We start from the raw sequence: 20,935 nt of genomic DNA on the forward strand, positions 1-20,935 counted from the left end.
AGGCAGGATTCCTGTGGGCAGACGAAAAAGCACCACCTCCAATAGTTAACCCCAAAGAGCAAATTTTGGATGACAATTAAATTCCCATTGGAAACAACACGGTTCTCATGAAAATCATTTCCTCTTGGGTTTCCCTCAGAGCAAACCAGCTATGTAATGAGAACGTTTGGAGGGGTTGTCTCTGAAGACAGCATCTAGAAACCTGGAATCAACAAAGTCACCTTAAAATACCCCGTAGATGTCTCTCTAGGTTGACCGCCAGGTTCAGCGTTTCACCTTTACCTTTTCTACTAGGGCGGTAGGTAGAGCAGATGGGGAATATTTATTCAGTATGCAATTACAGGTCATAGAGCTGGAGAGAGCCCTGGGCACCTAGGCAGGCGATGGGTGTATCTCTAGGCTCCAAGGCTGAGGTGCTAGGCAACAAGCATGGTTGGGTAAGAGTGTTGACAGTTTAGGAGCAACCCAGGAGGTCATCTCTTAGGACTTTGCAGAAACATTTGACTGTTTAGTCGTAGCAATAGAGGGGAAAGGCCAGGGCAGGGCACTTAGAAGTGCAACGAGCAATAGATTGGTATTTGCAGGTAGCTCAGTCAACAAAGACCCAACATAGCACAGAGTCTAAGGGAGAGAGAAAATCCCAGGCACCGCTGAAGAAAACTCTCAGAAGCAGAGATTCCTGGAGGAAATGATGGTGGAGAAAATGGGAAATTGTGGTTATAACGCTTCCATAACCCAGATTCACCCGGGGTCCCTTGTTCCCACAAAAACTCTGTAATTTGGTTAGGACACTACCCCATCCTATGGAACGTCAAAGCCATCACAAATATTTTGGAGAATTCCTAGGAGCCTTACGTCCCTAGGAGCCGACTGCCATGGCCAACTGGACATCCTTCGACCGTCCCTCCAGATCAACCCCGCAGCCCTCTCTGCTCTGTTCTGTGCCCTGGGTGCCTGGCATGTACAGACTACATCAATGGGCTCCCTTGTCCTTGGGCCAACAGTTGGGTTTGGTGAATTGGAGGGATTAGTAAGAGATAGAGGGTGAGAGAAAGGTGAGGTCACAGCCGTTATCCCCCTCCCTCTCTTCAGGCCTCGGGTTGGCAGTGGCCAGCAGCCACTGGTTGCTGCCTCTCCCTAAAAGTACTCTCAGGTCTAGGGGAGGACACAGCTCCCCACGGATGCTGGTTCCAGGGTGCTTCACCATCCTCCACTGGTTTCTCTTACTTCTACCCAGCTCCTTGAAAATATTCCCTTTGCTAAACTCTCTTCCACTACCTAGTTTGAGTGGGTCATCTGTTTCCCATCAGAAACATAAAGGCTACATGGGGTGGTGTCTGGGTGTGTAAAAGCCAGTGGTTCTTTGATTTCTGTAAGAAATCTGGACTTGCAGAAAGCGGTCATCTGTGTAGAAAACTTTGCTGATTTGACCTTCACCACATACACCACAGCAGAGTTCCTGCTCAACTTGGAAACGGCCCAGATAGTTAGCAGCAGCTCCTTTCCTCTCCCATTCACTCCTCCACACCTCAACCCCGACATTTTCTTATGCAGGCCAGGCTGAGCAGAGGTTAAATGCACTGTGTTGTATCTTGGGCTCCTGGTGACATTTTTCTCTCACCTTTAAAAACTTCTATTCCAAGTGGTCTATCAAGGTGTGTTCCTAAAGATTCTAAGTGTCTTTATTTAGGAAAATACCTTGAGAAATTGTTTGAAATGACTGACCAAGTGATTTATCTCTTAGGAGGAGAAAATCTAATGCCACCTCTTAAAACAATCAACATGGAGAACTGGACATGTGATATGTGGTAGGTCATTTGACAGCTGGCCGAGACAGTACAGGACAGAACACCAGGCCCCTGAGCCAGGTCACAGACCCAAGTATATGCCTAACTGCAGGGCTCAGGTTGGAAAACCAAGGCACACCTGAAGCCAAATTCCAGAAAAGTCTGTTGCGGTCATGTGGGGTCCAGTGGTCAGAGTTTCAAGGTCATGTCCTGGCTAGATTCTCAGAGGTCACATGGCACTCAGGCCAGGCCCTGCAAGGAACTGAGTCAGGGTGGGTCTGCAAACTCGAGGGGAGCTTTGACCTGGTGATGGGCCACCCATCGTGAGAGGCGGAGAAGCTACGATGGAAGGCGTGATGGCAGGAGAGCCACAGTGCTCCGCAGAGCAGACGGGAAATGGTTTATGTTCAGATCATCAAAGAAACTAAATTATCTAATCTAAAGTGAGAATAAATCCTGGCCAAAATGTACTTTACACAAACCAGGAGGGTGAGGGGGGAGCTTTGGCATGCATAAACTAACGTAAGTTTCCCATTTTAACTTTGCCACTGAACGCACAAGAAAGAAAAAAAGGTAAGTGCGTTCATTCCTTTGAAAACTGGAGTTGAAGGAGAACTTCCTGTGGGTGTTAATAATATTGAGAGGGACAGAAATAGACATGTGTACAGCACCTTACGTTTTCCAGAATACTTCCCTATCTGTTACCTCATTTGGTGAATTTTACAGAGGCAGCATCGAGGATGGGAGAGGTTAAGTGACTCATGTACAGCACAAGAATAAGAAGTGGCGTCATGGATAAACATCCGAGTCCTCCCGCTCCAAGGTTCTGCTCTTACCACGGTGTGCCATGCCACACAGTGTGGGTGAAGCCCCTGAGGTGGCACAGCCTGGACCCCGATATAGCAGGTTGGAGGGAAACGGGGGAGTTGCCCTCCTCCCCCATCTCCTGCCTTCAATCCTCTTTCTCCGCAGAACCACCCTCAGTTATGGGGGGAAATTACTCCACATTATATGGGATCGGAATTGGGAAACCCATCACACGTGATCAGCCTACCTTAACCCGGCTGATAGTAATACAATTCACTCATCAAACTTACCACCAGAATCAAAAGACTTGTATATCATAGTGGCAACAATTAAAAACCACAGTAGGGGCGGTACTGGGTTCCTGGCCAGTGGTGCTCTGTCGTGGTCCCTAGGGGAGCAGCGACAGTCTCCCAGGTACAGTGGTGGGGACCGGGAGGGAGTGAGGGTTCAACAGTGAGCCCCTGATACTAATGACTATGCTTGTGAGCTGATAAACCCAAAATAATAACAAGGCCTAGAGCAACTTTGTGCCTGGGAATTTCCTTCTGTCAGCCTTCATGTTACTCAAATGTGGCCAGTCTCGAAGCCAAACTCAGCATGTAAATGCAATGCCTTCCCCCCAGCGTGGGACATGACACCCGGGGATGAGCCTCCCTGGCAACGAGGGACCACTATCAACTACCAACTGATGATGCAACTGGAAAATGACCTTATACGGAAGGTTCAATGCGGATCAGCAGAATATCCATGTCTACATAAAATACCATGACTTTAAAATGCTGTTTGACCTAAAGTAAGGGGGAAATGGAAAGGAGAAATGAGTTTATATGGCTACGAGTTTCTAAAAAAGAGTCTGGAGGCTGGCAGAAGGTTTGCCCTCATGCACAACTGAGCAGAGTCAGAGAGACAGATAAAGCAGATACAACCCCCAGATATTGGTTCCTTTGAGGGCTAAAGAGACCCATGGGAGTTATGGTCATGGCCGATGGGGTTAACTACCAGGGCAGATGGCCCCTCTTTGGAAATGGTGTTTATGTGTGATGAATCTGGACTCAGATGGGATCTCCCTTCATAAGACTTTCATGCTAATGTGCTGGAGGTGCAGTTAATGTTGGGGTTTAAGATATATTTAGGGGATTTGAATCTCTGGACTGACAATGTGATAGCCAGATCCTGAGCCTCAACAGACTCCAGCACCTACAATCTGATTTATTGGACTTACCACACTCAGCTAAGATGGAGGTGAAGAAGGACAACCACCACACCATGGAGCCTAGAGTGATTACAACTGAAAATGGGAGGATTGCATCCAGCATCCAGGTGGAATCTGAGCCTCCTCTTGACATAAAGGTGCAATGGACACAACCAATCCAGTGTCCACATAGAAGAGGTGGCATTGGATTGGGAAAAGTGGACATAATGGACAAAGGGTATGGGGAAAGGCAGGAAGAGATGAGAGGTGGAGGCGTCTTCGGGACATGGAGCTGCCCTGGATGGTGCTTCAGAGGTAATCACCGGACATTGTAAATCCTCACAGGGCCTACATGATGGAATAGAGGAGAGTATGGGCCATGATGTGAACCAATGTATATGAGGTGCAGAGGTGCCCAAAGATGTACTTACCAAATCCAATGGATGTGTCATGATGATGGGAACGAGTGTTGTTGGGGGGGCGGAGAGGGGGGGTGGGGGGGTGGGGTTGAATGGGACCTCACATATATATTTTTAATGTAATATTATTACAAAGTCAATAAAAAAAAAAATTAAAAAAAAAAAAAGAAAAAAAAAAAAAAGACTTGTATAAATGGTTTAACTATTTACTAGTAACAATCAGCCTTCAAAATTAACTAAACCAAATGAGTCGTTGTCATGCATCTATTCTAGGGAACATTGTACCCTGCTCAACATTTCCGAATTTAAATAATACCCGTAGTAAACTCTTGGCAACTAGAGGGAATAAATCAGTACTCATTAATCTCTAACTCGATCAAAGAGAACTAAATAAAATAAGGTTAGACAATTTACAAAGCATCTTTTACACTGATCAACTCTCCAGATATCAGGGTTGGCAAATATTCCGATAATGAACATTCTCAAGTCGTTGTCTCTATTTTCCCCTCTATTAATTCAATTCCATATTAAGTAACTGGCAAATAGTAAAAAGTTTTTCTCAGGCAGGCCTGTGGGTAGGCAGCCAAGTAGTAGGATAACCACGGGCATTTTGAGACTACTCAAATACGGAGTGGGGATATATGGGAACCTCTTATATTTTTAAATTTAACGTTTCATGTGATCTATGTGTCTTTTAAAAAAAGATAATCATTTTTTTAAAAAAAGCTCAGGTCCATCATGCTATGCCTCTTTCAAGTGGTACTCCTTTATCATGACATCTGCCTGTCCCAGCCCCAGCTTCAGCTTGGTGCACAGTTGGTGTTTGATGACTTGAAACCAACAGATGAAGTGGTAGAAGGCACTGAGAATTTTCTGAAAGGTGGCCGAAGAGTTTTGTCTCTGGGAGAAAAGAGCCTGAGAGTCCTAACTCTTCTTTTTAGTTCTCCAAATGCCTGAGACTGTCAGACACAGTGGGGTAACTTTCTCACAGCCTAGAATTAGGACAGGACTGCAGGAAGTCCCTGAAATGGTGTGCTGCTTTGAATTTTGTTCTGCAGGAATTCTCTCCCCACTCCCTCCCACCAGGTGAGTAGGTTACTTCCCCTCACCAGTACTGCCAGACCTAGCCACGTGACTTGCTTTGATTAATGCCACGTTAACAGAGCCCAGACATGTGCTCCCCCACTTGGACCTGTTTCTTCCATGTCTGCAGGAAAAGAACATGTCCCTGGTGGCCTGGTGGCCCCAGAAGAAGGAATGTGGAGCACACCTGGAGCAGCCCAGCCTCCACCAGGCAAACCACCACTGGTGTTCAGACTCAGGGTTGCATGGCACTGAGATTTTATGGCTGGTTGTTATCCAACAATAAATGTCTATAAAAGAAATAATTCACCATGGGGAGGAGGAGATGGACTCTGGGAGCATTAAGGGCCAAGTGTTGAGAGAAGGGTGGCTCTAGGGTTTAAGACCCTTGGCACCTGAATTGGTCCCCAAGGAAGAGCCTTCATGGCTTAGACCCCTAGGAATTGGCCCAGTGAGTGAAAGGGAAGGTCTGCAATTCTGCAGAGTTGTAACACCAGGAACCCACATGGGTGCGAGACTCACGCCTGGCTGGGCAGTGAGCGGGACTGTATAGACCAAGAGGCACCGCTGTGGCTGGTCAGGACGGCAGAGCAGAGAGAGCTGAGCGAGAGCTGGGCAGCGGCACCATCCAAAGGCAAAACAGTGTCCCAGCACCAACCCAAAAGTGACGACACCTGTCTTGGGCCCCAGTACGGAACCTGAGGAATCTAGAACACGTCGTGGAGGAAGAGCTGGGGGATGGGGATGGGGTGGGGGTGGGCATGTGAGGTGGGTCTTCTCCTGATCTGGGGGTTTCCACCTCTTGCTGTTTTACTACCTTGAAATGGCCATGTTTATGCCCCAAGTTGGTGGGGCAGGGCTGAGCAGTGATCCTGGCCAGAGCAGACGTGGCTCCCTGGGCTACGCAGAGCACACAGGTGCATCCCATCTCCACCTCCAGCTCCTGCTCTTCCTCTCCCAAAACCCCCTGCCAGAACCTTCCCGCCTGCACACGCTCAGTCTCCACTTCTAGGTCTTCCTACATCTAAAGACTCCTTAGGAGTCCAGGTTCTCAGTTGACTTATCACTGAGGCCTTCCATGGGCTCGTCCTCAGATTCCGGAAAGAGCGGTGTCCTTTGGAAATTCACTCCATTGCGACCTGGAGCCCGGACTTGTAGCTGATCATTAGAACTTGTGTTGACGAAGAAATTCTAATCTGAATGTTGTCACGCAGGAGAAAAGGGCTCCTTGCAAATTTTCTCTTTGACTGTGACGTCCATTTCCTAAGGGAACACGTTTCAGCAGTGGAAATGGCTTTTTCACAAACAATCTGCTGCTCCAGACTTGTTAAAGCTGCTAATTTTTTCCATTTCCTGTGGAAATAATTTTTATAGTCATCAATAGACTGTTGAACCTAATACATGATGTGCTGAGCCGCTAAGGAGTGAGTTTTGTGTTTCCTTCAATACCTCTTCTACTTGAATGGAAGCAAAAGGTGCATTTGAAAACTAAAATTGACAACAGCTATATAACCTGGTGTAAAATATGATATATTGTAACCAAAAACTTTCCATTTCATGCATGTATTTTTGTGGCTGACAATCTTTTTTAAATCAAAAGTGTTCAGCAAATATGATCTAATGTAACCAAAAACACTTCCCATATTGGGCACATGTTGTTGTGGCTAACAATTTTTTAATCAAAAGTCCAACTTTTTGTGAAACAATCTGACAATTTTTAAAAAATAGAGTGTTTCTTACACAGGAAATTGCATGTAAGTTTTTGCACACTCGAGTTTGCTTATTACAGTCAATTTTATACATCTTCCATACTACAGAACTTTGAGGTAAAGAAGTCATGGCAATATCAAAATGAGTCCTACACTTTGATAATATCAGGAAAAACATTTCTTACAGCAACACCAAATGGCTGGGAAGACAAACTTTTTAACACCTTGGATATTCCTGGGACAGAAATGGTTCCAGTCTGAATCAACAAGCTCTCAAAAGTGAAGGTGGAATGCGATCACCTTATCGCGTGGTGAAAATGGCACAACGTTGATTAGGAAGGAGCCACTGGATAATCTGGGGGGCAAAGGACAGCTTTTGATATAAGCACAACCTGAGCTCCTCCCCAGCTCCGCAGAAGCCATGCTGTCCAGCCGCGGAGCCTGGACAGTCTGGGTGTGTGTCGCCGTCCCCCGCTCACCTGCCCTCTGAACTTGGGTGAGAACCCCGGTTTCCCTGGCTTACCTTCCTCTTCCACAAAATGGAGATGATGATGCCTACTTCCCAGAGCTCTTGAGGAGTTCACAGAGATAATTTATGCAAGTGACTGACAGTTCCAGGGACTTGGTAAGTATTCAATAAAGGCCAGTGATCATTAGTTTTATTTTGCTCTCGTAAGGTATTAATTGCTCGGACGGATGGCCAAGCAGGAGAGGATGACCCTTGTCATTTCACCAACATCACTGAGAGTGCAAAATCAAATAACACAGATGCTGTTGATCGAAGCTGAGTCACGTAGCCTGCATCTGTTCGCAATTGGCAACTTCCTCCCAGGTACTTGGCGGGCAGTGGGGAGGCGCCCACGCTTCGCCAGCGGCAGTACTTGCTGATCCGCGTGACTTACCTGGTAGTCGTCACAAAGTTAAGAAAAGAAAATAATCACATGGTTTTCTGTCTTCACTATCTTTTTTTTACAAACAAGTTGGAGATATTTAAATAGAGGATCTTAAAGTAGTGGAATTAATATTTCCACTAAAAATACACTAAAAACACCACAAGTAGAATAAGCCTTAAAGAAATAAACACACAAAAACCATTTTGCCCCTTTCTTACCACCCCTTCCACATGGCCTCTTTGACCTTGACCTGATTAGAATGCCTGCTTCCTTATGGCACCCAAGACTTGCCAGGCGGGTACTGGGATTTCAGGCCAGCTGCTTTTGGAAATATGGCTTGTGTACACTTTGATCTCTACACGTTTTGTCAGCTGATTGAGTTAATTAGAGGGGAGCTTTATTGGCATATCTTCCTGACTACCCAGCCCTCTTCTTTACATAACAGAAGCAGAGAAAGAGAAGGAAAAACTACACAGCAGCACAATCCTGAACTTAACAATGACTCTTTTTCATTCAAGAAAGGAATCATCTTCTACTTTCTAAAGGAGCCAGAAAATCCCTCTATACAAGAAGAGACCTCTAAGAATATGTGACTTCTAAAGGTACCCTTTCAGATGGCCTTTGCATCCTTATACCTAATTGCTGCAAGAAGCTGCTCACCAGTCAGCATAAAGAATAGTGATAGGGAAGCGGATTTGGCTCAATGGATAGAGTGTCCGCCTACCACATGGGAGGTCCAGGGTCCAAACCCAGGGCCTCCTGACCCACATGGTGAGCTGGCCCATGTGCAGTGCTGATGCGCGCAAGGAGGGCCCTGCCACGCAGGGGTGTCCCCTGTGTAGGGGAGCCCCATGCACAAGGAGTGTGCCACACAAGGAGAGCCACCCAGCACAAAAAAAGTGCAGCCTGCCCAGGAGTGGCGCCACACACACGGAGAGCTGATGTAGCAAGATGACGCAACAAAAACAGATTCCCGGTGCCGCTGACAAGAATGCAAGCGGACACAGAAGAACACACAGCAAATGGACACAGAGAGCAGACAACTGCGGGCAGGGGGAGAAATAAATAAAAAAATAAAAAGAAATAAAAAGAACGTATATATTATAAAAACAAAGAACTGTGATATACAACCTTCACAGAACTGTAAAGCAAATTCTCAGTCATTTCCCTTAGTGTTCCACATGGCAAATTCAGGTTCAAAGAATATTTATTGTGTGCCTACGAAGGGGCAGGCACTAAACACTGGAATTTTAGAATTTTAGGTTTTATTTGTGTCAAATGAAGTGGACTTTTACCACTGAAAACAAATAGGAACCTCCGAATTCTCTTTGCAGCTCTCAATACTCTGCTGTTAGAATAAACAATTAAGATATGGTTGAGCTTTAGGAAAAGAAGTATGAACAGTGACTCAAAACGAATCTCAAGAATCTTAACCAATTTCATAAAGCATCAGCTTCGGGTCAAGGGGCCTTGTCTTGCCCTCAGTTAAATGAAGGGTGGGAGCCCCCGAGGGGGGGCCTAGCTGTTGCAGCCACGGAGAACTTGGTTTCCAGGAACGGCTCAGCCGTGGAGCTCGTTCGGAGGAGCCTTAGGAGGCCCAGCCTTGTTCTCCGGCTGCCAGCCGGGCAGCTAGCGCGGCTCCGTGCCCCTGGGGCGGGCACCAACCCAGAACGCACCGCTCGGCTCGGGCACCTGCAGTCCAGGAGCCTACGCCGGGGACTCGAGGGAAGAAAGAAAAACAGCAAGAAGGGAGGGGGAGAGAAAAGGGAGAAGAGAGACAGAAGAGTCCTGAGGAAAAGAGCTGCTTCTCCACGGGCACCGCGTTTCGAGGCCTGGGACGCCAGCGTCACTCGGAACAGGAGAGGGCATTTCTCCCCCGTTCGGCACGGAGCCCCTGGGAGAAGATTCCGAGACAGCTCCAGCCTCACCAGCCACCAGCCTGGGCCAGGGGTCCAGAAAGTGAGCGCACCTGCCGGCGACTCCGGGGCCGGGAGAGGGCACTGGGGGCAGAACTGGGCTGGACCCCAAGACGAGGCCTCCAGGAAAACAGCCACGGGGCCCCGTGGGACACACACAAAGTCACCGGGTCGGCCCCAACCAGAAGGGAAGGGCCTTGGGCCTGCGGGGTCACTCCGGTAATCTCGCTGCTGGGAGCTCAGCCAGCTTTGCTTCCGGTCACTTTGCTCGCTTTGCTTGACTCCCAGCCCCAGCCGGAGGCCCTGGGGATGCGCCGGGCCCAAGGGGTCTGTGCCCAGCAGGAACCCCTCTGACATGGGGAGGATTTAGGGGGACAGAGGGCAAGAGCAGAGCAAAGCTTTCATCTTCCTGTCTTCTCTCTAGGGGTTGCTGAACTCAGAGGGCCGGCGAGCCCTCAGCGACTTCTGGTTGACCACCTTTAGATACGGGTCTTACCAGTGTCTTCTCTCACTATTCACCCAGTGCCCCAATTTTTGCCAACTTCTTGTGCAGAGTCACAGATAAGGGTTGGGCCAGGAGTTCATATATAACTTTCGGGGACCGTTTTCTTGAGCTCCCTTTTCTTTGCACTTGCCCTCACCCTTTCCAGCTCCCAGGCACCCAGCTGCCTGTCCACTGACTATTCCATATGCTCTCCTTCCACTGCATCTGCTCCCCATTCTGTGTTCCTTGGAGTTCTGGCTTCTTTCTCCAATCTGCTTGCTCTTCTTTTGTCCTCCAGGAGCTGCTCTGTGCTTTCTGTCCAGGGACAGGCTGATATGTGCTTAATCACTGGAGCCAGAGCCCAGAAAGGTTTTTAAGCAGTCAAGTGGCATGTGGCTCTATTTCAGAAAGCTCTCTTTGCCTGAATGAAGTGGGAGCATGGGTTGAAGGCTGTGGCACTAGAGGCAAGGAATGCAGAGGGGAGGGCAAGGCTGGGAGAGCAACCTGAGAAGCAGGTGCTATTGGCCAAGCTTAAGGCAGTGGCCATTGAGGGGGAGAGGGGAGGCAGGGTCAAGAGCAACTGAAAGGTTGGAGCTGCATGATCCGATGGCCAATTAGATGTGGAGGTTGAGATATGTGGAAGCATCCAGAATGGCTCCTAGGAGAGGGACAGAAAGAGGAGCCACAGGGTCCATAACTCTCAGTCTTTGGACAGTAGGCAGACGCTTCTCTCAGAGGACAGAATGCACAGATTTGAGCTCTCTCCCGATTCTTCTTCTCTGCACTCTGTGATAATCTGCCTTTGTGTTATTGGTTGTGCCAAGATAGTCTCCATTCTGGGGAGAAAAAAATCTGAGTCAGCTTGAAGACTTGGAAAGTTTGCTATTGGCCTGTTTGCCATTTTTAATGGAACAATTTCAAAACAGGTTTTATTTGTATAACCAACCACTACCTTCAATTGTGAAATAATCATAGGCAGAGTTTTTTATACTGTATATTTGACACCATGGTACTTATTTTTGTCATTTTTTTCTATGATTTATTAGCAAAATACTGTTGGGTAACATTTCAAATAAATGAAACACTGTAAAGTAATTAAGAAAACCTGAGTTTGCATGGATTATCTGTTAAAGAAGCAAACTGCGGTGCTAGCATAGCTGTAGACAGCATAATGTTTTCCTGATTTCTTACAAAGGTAAGTATGCCTACACACATCTCACATACACACCACACACAGATGCTGCACACACCACCTCACTGCTAATGCATAATGCAGTATTTAAGCTTCATGCAAATTCCACACACCACCTCCATTATTTTCCACAGCTAAGCCAAGAGGCGATTAATCTCTCCAACTAAGGATAATTCACCCCTTAACTTGGCGTGAACATATTTTCATCGGGAACCCACGTGGCTTGACCACAGTGCCCGGAGGGTGGCCTGTGCGGCCCCAGCCACGTAATCTTCCTTTCCTCACAAGACCATGCTCAACTTTGGGAGAAAAAACCCAAACCCTAGGACTGAAAAGAAATGCCCAAGATAAACAGTACAAAGGCCAAGAAAGAAAGCTGTTGCGTTTGAGACCAAATTGGGTTCTTTCTTGGAAAGGCGTTTGAGAAAGGCATCTGTGGGCCGAAGAAGAAGGTGGTTCCTTTTGTGGAGCTTGCCACAAGTGGGCAGAAGATGGGCAAGGAGAAGAGGCTTGGAGATCTGCTACTAGCCAAGTCCTTAGCTGGACGAATCTCCTGGGCTTTGGGGCCTTGGGAGAGCATTCTTGTGCCAAGGCTGCCAGGACCTCTCTGCCACCTGGTGGGTCTACGTAATGCTGAGTCAGAAGGCTCAGTTGGGTCAAGTAGGAAAAGATGAGTTGGGGGATGTGCGAGCTGAGGCCACTTGCTTCTCTGCTCCTCCAGGGTTCAGGCATAAAGAAGCCAGACCCATTGCCATTGTGTCCTTTATCAGCACAGAAGGACAGAACTTGGGTAGAAAATTCTGCATTGTTCAGGAACTCTGGACAATGTTTTCAATCATGTACAGTTCTGCAGTCATGTACAATCATGTACAATCATGTATCTTCCCCCAATTACCAGGTTTCCAAAAGCCCACTTTCTGGCAGCAGCAGCATTGTATTTCTGCAGCCCACTCACTAATAGGACCTGCTGGTATCTACAGGATCCTGAATGGGGTAAGTTCTTTGGTCAGAGTTTTGCAAAAGGTATGGTCAGCACAGCCCTAGCTGGAGGTTACACTAGGAAAGGGGGCGGAGAGGGGGAGCCACCGGATTTAAGTGCTTTGGAAAACATGCAAGGATTTGTTAATAAACACAGTTGGTCAATTGAAAGCATGTTCTACTACCCTGGGTGCTGATGTCAGAGCTAAGGATAGGAACATTCCACATGTGAGAGAACTCAAAATAGCTTCAAGCAAGAGACTCAGGACTATTTGGAGTAAGCCCTATCTGCAAATCTCATCTAATCAAAGGCCAAAAAAAATCCCCAGGGAACCTTGGATTAGTCCCAGACTCAGACACCTTGGTCAGCTGCTGCAACAAGTATGCCCATTGTGGAGATGTTTTAGATTTGGTCCATTTCTTTGTCAATACTCAATAGCTAAGGAAGCAGATTTGACCCAACAGATAGGGCCTCCGCCCACCACATGGGAGGTCCAGGGTTCAAACCCCGGGCCTCCTGACCCGTGTGATGAGCTTGCCCACACGCAGTGCTGATGTGCACAAGGAGCGCTGTGCCATACAGGGGTGTCCCCTGCTTAGGGAAGCCCCATGCGCATGGAGTGAGCCCCCACAAGGAGAGCCACCCAGAGCAAAAAAAAGTGCAGCCTGCCCAGGAATGGCACCGCACACATGGAGAGCTGATGCAGCAAGATGGCGCACAAAAAAGAGACACAGATTCCGGGTGCTGCTGACAAGAATACAAGCGGATGCAGAAGAACAAACAGCAAATGTGCACAGAGAGCAGACAACTGGGGGGGGGGGGCGTGGGGAAAAGGAAGAGAAATAAATAAAAAATAAATCATTAAAAAAACCATACTCAATAGCTAGTTCATCTCTATGGGTTCATCATTCAAAATGCTGCCACAACATTTGCCAAGAAAAGAAGGCTAAGCAGCTATGGAGAAGGTTGGCAATGAGCTGGTGTGAGAATCCCTTCAGATTCCCCAGGTGAGAACTAACTCGGCTTAAGCACACTCTAACTTACTAGCTACGGTGGAAAGGGTCATAGTCAGGAGACACACGCCAGGGCAAGTGTGCGACGAACGCCAGAGGGGAACCCCTGTTCAGGACAAGATTACTGTGGTGGGGAGGAATAATGATGAATTTGCTAATATTTATGGAGCACTCATTGAATTTAACTTGCCTAACACCTCGAGCTGGGATGCGCGGAGCTGAGACCCACAGCTGGAATCTCTGAGCCAGGACCCCAGCTCTTGAACATGAATCAACCAGCCAGGCCATGGGGATCCTGGGCTTCCTTGGCTAGAGTGAGAACACGTGGGAAAACTCTGCATTTAGACTTCAGGTTACCAGCGGGCCATTGCCCAGCCCACTTTGCTTGGGTGTGCAGATGTGAGTTGAACCGTTGAGGATGCCATTCACATCACAGTGACTGCCACCTGCCCCCGAAACCATGCAGTGGCCAACTGCCAACTGTGCACCACCTCCCTGCCATTTCTAGTCTTCTACTTCGACAAGTGACATACCTGGACTAGAGAGAGACAAGGACTCTGTTCCAAGGCCCTTGGTTCTGGAAAAAAGGCCAGGACTGGCCACCCTCCGACAATCCCACTGCCAGGAGTCCTGTCCAGTGCTCTATGTCGTGGGCTCCACCCAAAAGCTGACAAATAAATCCAACATGTAAACAGGATTCTAGGAAGAGACGGGCAGGAGACATGCATTTTCAAAAACATCTGGTCTACCCATTTCTCCCCTAGACAAGCCAAGGAATGAGGTTGCCTTCAGCATAGATGAGGCTTCTGAACTCTCTGCTGTCCCAGAAGCAAAGAAAAGAGGAAGGCAGAGAAAAGCAGGGGATAATCCAAAAGCAATTTATCCTGCAGTGCTGCAGGAAGACTAGAAATGCTATCCTTAGGAAAATGAAATCGGCATTTGTTTGGAGTTGCTCTGCTCTCCTTCGGGCAGAGCCTGATTGTGAGCGGTGAGGACAGCTGTGGACTCCTGTCCCTGGGACGTGCCCTGAGACCAGAAGGAGCTTTCCAGGCTGCTGGGGCTTGTTGTGGGCATGGACTTGGGCTCCTGTTTGGAATCTGGAAGCCCAAATGGGGAGTAAAACCTTGGCCTGGCTTCTGCCAGCCGCTCTGTGGGAATGCTCGGTGTCTGCAGAAACATGCAAAGAAGACCCGGCCACCGGTTGGTTCATCGAGTGATTCTCACTTCCCAGCTGTGTCACAGCTGGTGTCCACCCTGGAGGAAGGCAATGTAGGAAGGCTGCTGCAGGCAACAGCAGATCAGGAAGGGAGACAGGCTTGGTTAGCCCCAGGTCTAACCATTAGCTAACCACTAGTCTGCCACTAGATTTTAGGATAGCCTGGACTAGTCCTTTCACCTCTTGGGGCCTCAGTTTCCCCATGTGTAAATTGCAAGAGGGGAAGGTTAGGCTTGAGTGTCTTTTCCTTCCAGCTCTTGGTTCTATGGTTTGAGAGAATCGATAAATGTTTTCCTCAGCAAAACCATTTTTGTTATTATGTTTCTTGGTAAAGCCACGCTTCTAGAAGGCCAAGCTGACCACTGCAATCTTGGGTGAACTAAAAAATAAATCCCTTGTCCCTGGAAACAATTTCAGAAACCAAACAAAGGAGTGGCAGATGGAGGGCCCAGCCTAAAGCGTGAGGTTTTAGGTCCACAGAGAATCCTCATCCCTTGTCCCAATGTCAGCGTCAAGTTCCCCTTTCAGTTTGTATTCGCTCTCTGAATGGCCACGCAGGCACAGCTCAGGGTGGCACCGAGCAGTGGAAAAGCAGTTGGGAAGCCCAGTGCTGGGGTGGAGAGCTGGTCAGTGTCCTGTCCTGCAGACGCCCGAATCTCAGACCCCGCGCTCCACAGCCCCTGCTGAAGGGGTGGACGAAGGCGCAGAGGAGGGCTTTTCGTGAGCCAGAAGAGCTGGCCTTTGGAGGCCTCACTCAAGACTGGAGGTTGCAGACTTCTAGGACCAAAGCGTTTCTGTGTCTACATTTCTCTAAAATTGCTAAAGAGGTCTCAGAAGAAAGTGTCCCAACCTTCCAGACTCCACTCATCGTGGCTTCTCCTTGTAAATCTGTATTTGCTTTTGTACCACATTTAGCAGTCACCGTTTCATAGTCATTCTTTTCCATCGTTTCTGAAAGTGGGGTGCCCAAGTGGCATAAGCTTCAGGCCCCGCAAAACCCAGATCTGACCCTGACTGTCCACAGGTCCTGCCGACTGCAGGGCACCGGACCCAGGCAGGGGGGCCAGTCGGATCCTGGCATGGGAGCCAGCTGGTGGGTGCTGGAGCCGCCAGCTCTGCAGGGCATGGGCGGGGAGGACATGCAGGCACAGGGGTGGCATCTCCCACCAGGCAGGAGTCAGACTGCTAAGAACAAGAGAGTAAAGCAGAGGAGCAGAGAGAGGGCACAGTGAAAGAGCATGGGGGTGGGGGGGAGAGGGGAGGGGCAAGGGGAGGAGGAGGGAGGGAGGGGCTCGGTTTTAAAGAGTTGAGATCCTGCTGCAGGGCCCTTCTGCAGCCTTGGCCTGAACCCTAACTCTGACCTTGTTTGAGGGGGTTCTCTTACGTGCAACAACAAGCCTTACGTCCCGTGACTTGGTGTAAGCGGTCATCTCTTGGCGTCTTTGGTTTCCTCATCTATAAAATGCAGCAACTGGCCCATGCATTTCTGAGTTTCTTTCCTCGGCCTCAGGGCCTATAAAAGGCTTCAACACGCAGAGTGCTGCCCCGCACAGGAGCGCTGGCCCACGCGGAGAGCTGACGCAACGAAAAGAGACTCAGAGGAGAGACGATAAGAGACACGGCAGACCGGGGGGCTGAGGTGGGGCTTGAGAACGATCGCCTCTCTCCCACTCCAGAAGGTCCTGGGATTGGCTTCTGGGGCCACCTAATGAGAAAACAAGCAAACACAGAAGAACACACAGCAAATGGACACACAGAGCAGACAATGGAGGGGGGGCAGCGGAAATAAATATTTTATAAATAAATAAATAAAAGGCTTCTTCAAAACTGAGTGAGCTTAAGCTAGAGTGCCCAGGGCGAGGGCCACGGTCATCAAGGTAAACAGCCCGAGAGCTGTTGTCTTGGGGGACGCTGCTGTCCCCTCCAGGACCCAGGGGTGCAGGGAGGGAAGTGATGGACTCCACCGGGATGGCAGAGCCCAGGAATGAGGCAAATCCAACGTGTCAGCACCCAGTGCTGCCACAGATAAGGCAGGGCCTGCTCACCCACACGGAGCCTGTGTACCTGCTCGGCCACCACGGCCATTTCACATGGGGGCAGCTCGAGTGTGCCTGTTGGAAGAGGATCCTGAGGTCCCGGCAGTGCGCCGGCGTGGCAGTTCTTTCTCTCCCCACCTCTCCCGGCTCCTGGCTAGGACGAGGTGCAATGTCAGTGATTACGTGGAATTTCGTGGGCGTTTCCACTGCCTGCTTCTAACGCCTGCGGCATCTCACAAGTGCCATTGCCTGCCACAAAGGAATGCTGTATGGGTGGCCCGGCCAGAGTCTCTTTCTAGCCACTGGACTGCAAGGAAAACCGAATAAACTGCAGCTGGAAGGAAGTCGATCAGACAACAAAACCTTCTTGGGGGGGTATGACGGTGGTGGAGATTCAAAGGGACAATGTGTTAGCAAAAGTCTCCGGCTATTTTTAGAAAGAGCCGTTTCCTCTCGGGTATGGATGGAAATTCAGTCCTGCGTGGAGGCCCGGGAATAGACTAGGTGAGACCTCCCTTCCAGCCCCGCACTGACGGGGGCCACCCAAGCATCCTCTGTCCCCATCGCACCGAATCCCCCCGCTGTCATCAGTCGCTAGCCACTCTCATGGTTACCTGAAGCCACTCCGAGTCTCCTCTTTCCCATCCAATCCCCACTGCGAACCCTCGCCCCCAGCAATCCCCACTCACTTAGGGGGGACCCTAACAGCAAGAGCGTGAAGGCGGGGAGTCGGCAGGCGGATCTCCCCAGAGAGGGACCTGGCCGCTCTCTGCAAAACTGAGGCTCTATCCACCACGTTGCTCCGTCTCCCACCCTGCCCTCAGAAAAGAGACAAAGGCTTCTGGAGAGGCAGGTCCCTTGGGCTGACCTCCCACCCACAGGAAGGGGGTAACTCCTGAGTAACAGAAAAGCCTCGGGTCCCTGACACCTGAGGAAGCGTAGCCTGGCACTCAGTACCCACTCATGAAGCGCCAGCTTATCCCCATGGCATCTTGAGGAAAGTGAATTTTAGAGTTTTCAGGGGGAGAGGAGAAGACATGGGACAAACTTATTTTAGTCCTCGGTCCCATGAAAGGGGCGATGATGTATAAGATGGTCACATTCCCAGGAGATATTGCTTCATTTACTCAATGTTCACTCATCAAGTATCTATGCTGGCCAAACGCCTTTCTCTTCATCCCTATTGTCATTTCCCTCAGCCAGGGAAAGAGAACCAAGTGACACTCACATTTCTTGGTGCCAAGCATTGTTTTTCTGTTTGTTTGTTTTTAGGTAATAGAGCCGGGGATTGACCCTGGGACCTTGTATGTGAGAAGCCGGTGCTCAACCACTGAGCCACATTGGCTGCCCTGAGTTGGTTTTTTCATTTGTTTTGTTTTGGTTTTTTTTAGGAGGCACCAGGGATTGAACCCAGGACTTCCCATGTGGGAAGCAGGAGCTCAGCTGCTTGAGCCACTTCCATTCCCCAAGCACTGTGTTTCCGGTTCTTCATGTGCATTATCCTGTATGATTTCACCCTAGATTTCTGCAGCACCCTCCTAAGATTCCCCCAGGCTCCACACTTGGCCCTCTCCATCTGTACTCCACATCGATAGCAGAGCTTCTTTCTAAAGTATGTTCCCTGCTTGAAAATGTTGATAGCTCCTTGTTGCCTTCTGGATGGAGCTGGAAAGGTATAGCCATCCAGGGGTCTCTCCTTCAAGCATCTTCAAAGACCCCATGGAAGGGCTTTGCTATACACTCTGAACACGGAATGTATTTCCATGCCCCACAGGCTTTGCCCACACTAGATCACTTGCTTAAATTTTCTCCTCATCCTTCTTTCTTGGCAAACAACTCCTTGTTCATCAAGACTGGGCTCAAATACAATCTCCTGTCTCTAGCCTCCTAGGCAGAATTAATTTACTTCATCTCTTCTTATAACACCTTGCATAAGCTTCACTTACAAACAGCTCACACTGTATTATAGATTAGTGATGTGTTGCTACTCAGGGGAGGTCAACTGCTGTGACAAACAACTCAAAACTTTCTGTGACTTAACTCAACAAGCATTTATTTTTTGCTAACACAATGATCTGATGTCAGTGTTCCTCCCAGAGGGCCCCCTCCAGGTGGTGACTCAGGGATCCAGGCTCCTTCCAGCTTGCAGCTCTGTTACGCTCTGTGACCTTGGAGTCCTTCATTTCCAGTCATGTGAACAGTGACATATGACCATGGAAGATGGAGTAGGTGGTTGTCAGGAACCAGGCCTGGTCTAACCACAGCCACTGCTCCAGAACAATGGGACTTCAGCCATACCAACTGACTGATTCCCACAGGACTCTCAGCCTGTCACCACTAATCATGTGCCTAGAATACCGTCAACAGGAAGACAACAGATATCCATTGCTCCACAGAGCCTTAGCATCATTCAGTAGAACACGTCCCCCAAGGGAGGCAGCTGTAAGGTTTTGGGTATCAGCAAGAAGTTTTATGTTATGGACCAGCTGGTGTGAGATAGCTGGCATGAGTCCACAGTTTGCAGTTTGCAGTTTTTGCCTCCTCTTATTACTCAATTACTCACCACAGTGGCAATCTGGGAAATTGAGTTAATAGAGGAATTGAAAAAGTAAACAGAGACATCATATTTACCATTAAACATATGGAACGAGATCCACTGCCAGAACTTCTAAAACTTGACGGGACTTTTGGTCACCTTCCTTAACAACGCAGCACACTTATGGAGAGAGAATCCTCTCTATGGTGCCTAATGATAATTTCAAGGGGAAAAGGCCAGATATTTCTCCTTTCCACATCAGCCTTGCGATTATGCAAAGAAGACAATTCTTAAAACAAATAAGCTCCTAGCCATTAACCAGGTATTTGGCATTTTCTCCCAGACCAAAGTCACAAGAGAACGTAGGTAGGGACTTCCAATTTCCAACCAGTCTGGAAAAGGAGCACATCCTTCTTACTATAAAACCAAATGAAATTAAACCAAAACCTACTTAGGGCACAGGGGCAGACGCATCTCTAAAAGGGAAAATTCCTTTAAAATAATTGGCATTTAGAGTTTCGTGAGTCTAAAGCTTTGGTTTCTAATGATCTTCTATTTCTCATGAACTCTAGTACTGATAAAAGAAATTGAGGCAGAGAAGAATTTAGTGATTTAGCAATGGCCAAGCTGAAAATCACAGATTTTCCTGGGACTTATTTCTGCTTCCCAGGCAAGGGTACATTCTATGAACGATGCACAAAACAAGGCGATTGGCACCAATTGAGCACCAACTAGGAAACCACAAACTTTCAAAATATTTAAAAACTCATTCTCCCTGACAACAAACACCATATGGGTTGTGTTCCAAGGAGAATAATAAACAGGCCCATCCAAATAACTGGCCTATCGCCACCAAAAGGAAGCTGCTGCTCTGGTCCTTTGCTCAGCCACACCTCACCTTCCACTTTGATGGCAGACACTTACCCACCCTGGGAACCAGCTCAACTTGTATAGCTTTTACAGGCTGTAACAATGCATTGTAGGTTTCGTAAAGCTTCCTCTTGAAGAATGCTGGTGTAGGACATTTCTTTAGCCATCGTTCCATCCCACAACCTAGAGATGAATTCAGGGAGGAACGTTTGTCGTTATCACCTCTCCATACACACTGCTGGTCTGTTTGTGCTGCCTGCTCTAGGGAGAGTGAAGGCATGGGACTGCATTGTCCATCTCTGTAGCAACAGGGCCTCACATACAATAAATGTTTAGTACTGTTGGTGGAACAAGTGTCAGAACAAGATGCACGTCCCCATAGCAGACCACTGCCCGTCCTATCTAAGACTGAGGTCTGGCGCCCCTCTCTTTCATCTCTCAGAATTATTGGTGATCTCTGTTCTCTCCTTTCCTTTCCACCTGGCTTTCAGCTTCCCATTGGCATTTGCACACATTCAAGTCTTCCATGTAACTAGAAAAGAAAAGGAAAAAAATAAAAACCCCACGTCTGGATTCTGCCCAATCTCCCTCCTCTCACAGCCACATTCCCCAAGAAGGTTCTCTTCTCTCTCTCTCCCCTTCCTCACCTCCCACGCACTCCCAGCTGACTTCCTCCTGCCTCTTCACAGATGCGCCTTAGCCAAGCTCTTCTGTGATTCTCCTGTCACTAACCCCAGTCCGTGCCTTACCTAATCTGCAAGCCAGGTTTGACTCAGAAGAGCACTCTTTCTTCTGAGCATCAT

The 20,935-nt window shown here is 48.6% G+C and overlaps 1 long non-coding RNA gene across 1 annotated transcript; it reads right to left on the minus strand.

Moving 5' to 3' along the window:
- Positions 1-4,397: 4,397 nt before the first annotated feature.
- Positions 4,398-16,395, minus strand: LOC131276515 (uncharacterized). The gene is made up of 2 exons (XR_009183983.2): positions 14,008-16,395; positions 4,398-11,126 (listed from the first exon to the last, which is right to left on the minus strand). It is a non-coding gene; the product is annotated as an uncharacterized lncRNA (long non-coding RNA).
- Between the last annotated feature and the right edge of the window lie 4,540 nt (positions 16,396-20,935).

Source organism: Dasypus novemcinctus, chromosome 29 (genome assembly GCF_030445035.2).
Source record: "Dasypus novemcinctus isolate mDasNov1 chromosome 29, mDasNov1.1.hap2, whole genome shotgun sequence".
NCBI lineage: Eukaryota > Metazoa > Chordata > Mammalia > Cingulata > Dasypodidae > Dasypus > Dasypus novemcinctus.